This window comes from Cavia porcellus, unplaced genomic scaffold (assembly GCF_034190915.1).
Source record: "Cavia porcellus strain 051 isolate PalLab524CR breed Dunkin Hartley unplaced genomic scaffold, mCavPor4.1 scaffold_38, whole genome shotgun sequence".
Classification (NCBI taxonomy): Eukaryota; Metazoa; Chordata; class Mammalia; order Rodentia; family Caviidae; genus Cavia; species Cavia porcellus.
Window position 1 is genome coordinate 2,376,079 of NW_026947521.1, and position 1,309 is coordinate 2,377,387.

At 43.2% G+C, this 1,309-nt stretch overlaps 1 non-coding gene across 1 annotated transcript; it reads right to left on the minus strand.

The window, feature by feature from the left end:
• Positions 1-215: 215 nt before the first annotated feature.
• Trnak-uuu (transfer RNA lysine (anticodon UUU)) lies at positions 216-288 on the minus strand. Its single transcript has one exon. It is a non-coding gene; the product is annotated as a tRNA-Lys (tRNA).
• Positions 289-1,309: the final 1,021 nt, after the last annotated feature.

Here is a 1,309-nt window from a genome sequence, read left to right on the forward strand (position 1 = left end):
AGAGAAAACCTAAAAGTATAATTGGAATAGTGAGGCACTGTAATACATGGGGCTGGATGAGATTCCCCAGTGTAAATCTGACTTTCGGATTCACAAGCTGTGGAACCTGCGGTGCTCACTTCGTCTCCCTGGGATTCTGGTTTTCCTGTGCAAAATAAGGATGCAGGTGCAAATAAGGATTATTGTGGTTATACCATTTTATTATAAAGAGGCTGTGCCCGAACAGGGACTTGAACCCTGGACCCTCAGATTAAAAGTCTGATGCTCTACCAACTGAGCTACCTGGGCTCCTGACTATTGTATCATTCTATTTCATAGGAATATTGTGAAGAATTTATAAGCACCTATGTGTAAAGCATCTATAAAATCACTTAATGTATCCCAAGTGCTATTATTGCAAAAGATGTTCAACCCATCAAGGATGAAAATAATGGGTAGATACTGCCCCAAACTCAGGTTTCTCCTTTCATCTGGCCTCTCTGGGCTGAAAGCATTGAGCACTCTTATGAAGTCACATAACTAGTGATTAATTAGGGATGCCAGAAGAGGAGCTCCAGTCCATGTTTTAGCATGTTTGTCCTTTTTCTGGGCAATCCATAGCCATGCTTAGCTGACGGATCACATGGTAGAGGGGATAGACACAAATGCAGAAACATCAACACTAGGAAATAGGAAGAGGAGGAGAGAAGAGGTGAGTGAAAGAATTACACAAGATGATGTGGAGTCGGATAGAGAGGGAAGTGTGATCTATTAGATGAAAATAAGAAGGCTGTGCAGGTAGGAGAGGGTAGGAGACTGTTATTAAGAGAGAGATAATACTGAGCAAGTGTGAAGAAGTAGGACATTATGATTGGCAGAAATGTACTAAGTACGGATGGTCTCAGGAGAGACACTTTCGTCAGTCTTTCACGTAGCTTATTTAACTCTTGGCGTGCCAACAGAAAGATCCAAGCTGGACTCTCAGAACATTCTAGTTTAGAAAGTGCTGCTTTTCTGTGTTTCATGCATACTCCTTTTCCATACTGTGATCAATTTTGCATTTTGCGACTATTTACTCTCTGCATTCTAGACTGTGAGGAAAGCTCTGGGGAGACAGAGACTCCATCAATGTTGTACACGTAAACACATGTAAGAAGGGAGCATTTTGGTCACTGGAGCATTTCTTTTTAGGGATGTCTCCTTTCCAGTGTACACAAGACACTGGGATCCAGGCAGCTGCAGTGACTTGCCCAAGGCCACACGAAGTCAGTGGCAGAGGTGGGGCCAGAACGCAGTGACACCTAGGCCAGTTTCAAGGTCTGCAGTAACA